Genomic DNA, 2093 nt, shown 5'->3' on the forward strand with positions numbered 1-2093 from the left:
GAGGCTCTGACGGCGTTTGTGAATTAAAGAGTTCAATTCATCTCTTCACTCTCCTGTCGAGGGCCGAGTGGTTAGACTGACGCCACTGTCACGTCTGGTTAGCTTAGCTTAGCATAAAGACTGGAAACGGGGGGATGGCTCGCCGGACCGCCTGTCCTCTAAAGCTCAGACTAATCTGTTAAATCTCGTTTATTAGAAATTACGAACTGTAAAAAACATAGACTGCAAATAAAGATGGACGGTGGAGCCGTGGTGTCGAGGCCCCGCCCACAAACACGCTTTCGACCAATCCTGAGTCAGTGTCAGCTGTCAATCATCACGTCTCAGCCCACTGTCACACTGTCGTCAAATAGAAGATGAGAAGCGAAGTGATCAGTAACATCAACACGCAAACAAACGTCAGTGGTCAGAACAACCTCACATGACATGCAGGGGGCGGGGCTTGTGACCTGTACTGCAGGGCGTCCATCTTTATTTACAGTCCACAGTAACAACCACAAACGGAAAATGTCTTTGCAGCATTTACTCGTCAGATGTAGCTTCTCTCGTGTTGCAGCAGAGTTTCTGTGACATGAATAAAATAAATAAACCAGATAAAACTTGTGTCTTTGGCAAAAAACAATCTCAAACTCATTTCCCTTGTTAATTGCATCACAAACAGTTTTGGGGTTTGTGTTCGGGTGAAGTGGGAACATTTCAAATCAAGTGTGAGCTGCCGGATCACAAGATGTCAACGCTTCATTTAAACCAGCGCCTGAAACGAGCGGAGTCGAATTAAACACACAACAAATTATCACTTCTGCTTCTCACTGACTTTAAAAGAATAAAATGAATACGACTGAACGCCGCAGTAGAAAAACCCCCGACTGTCAGGATTTATATTTTTGTGCAGTGCAACAAGCTGCGAACAACAAAGTGTGGTTCTTTTGTACAGTGTGACGTGGCGCAGCGCCGCTGACAGAAGTCTCTGGAACAAAGATGGTCTTCAGTCCAGAGAGGCCTCTGGGAAATCTGGGGAGTTTTGACGACAGCAGCGAGGTCACGCAAAACACACATAAAACAGCCACACACCCAGAAACAAACACACACTGTACGTATCATACTGTATGTTCTTTGTTAGCCGACATCATTTCCTCGACCACAGATTGTGATGCTCGATGTCCCGCGGCTCCGTTAAACTAGAACGAACTTGCAGCTTTGAACAGTGAACATTTTGATGCTGAACAGATGTTGAGTCATCTGCCTGCACTAAAAAAGAAAGAACGATCTCAAATCACCAAACAGCAGCGAGCGGCTGCGAGTTCAAATCCCTGGTACCAGTCGGACTGACGCTCGGAGCGCGAAGGCTAAATTCTTCTGTTTGATACGACATGTGCAGAATGAGTCACGTTTTTTTTCCATGAAACTCGAACTGCAACGAACGAGATCACTGCTCCAATAATCAATTCATCATTTTCAGGGTAAAAAAGACAAACATAGTCCAGTTCTTAGGATTCACACAGTTGTTCAGACGAACTCAGGAACCTTTCACACCTACAGAACCGTGTTCGGCCCTTTGGACCTTCGGACTTTAGTTTGGTCCGAACCAAAATCAAAGGTGTGAAAGTTCCTCGGACCACCGGATCAAACTGAACCACGGTTCGGTTCGTTAGCAGCGTGAAAACTATTTTTGTGGATGGTTCAGACTTTCGGACCGATGTCAGGGAGTTGAGGCATCGAGTTGTCACAGAAGAAGAAAAAAAGAACCAGAAACAGAAAGGGCTGTGTTTTTTTAATTAATATTGATCGATTATATTCGTCGAATGAATCATTTCTGGTTACGAGTTTGTTGAATGAGCAAAATGTGGAAAGTTCAGGAGAAGAATAAGAAAATGTCCCAATGAAACTCGTAAGCACTAAACCGACTTTCACAACCTCGTTACGACGAAAATATTCTACTAACGCGTGAAAAGTTCATATCAGTGGATTCTGTCAAGTGAATTTGCCCAAGCGCCTACGACCAGCGTCGCTTCTGAGAAAAAGAAAGAAACGTGAAGATTCTCCAGATCAAATTCCAGATCAGTGACGTTTTTCTTCCTGTCTCAGATGTCCGA

The sequence above is a fragment of the Scophthalmus maximus genome, chromosome 22 (genome assembly GCF_022379125.1).
Source record: "Scophthalmus maximus strain ysfricsl-2021 chromosome 22, ASM2237912v1, whole genome shotgun sequence".
Classification (NCBI taxonomy): domain Eukaryota; kingdom Metazoa; phylum Chordata; class Actinopteri; order Pleuronectiformes; family Scophthalmidae; genus Scophthalmus; species Scophthalmus maximus.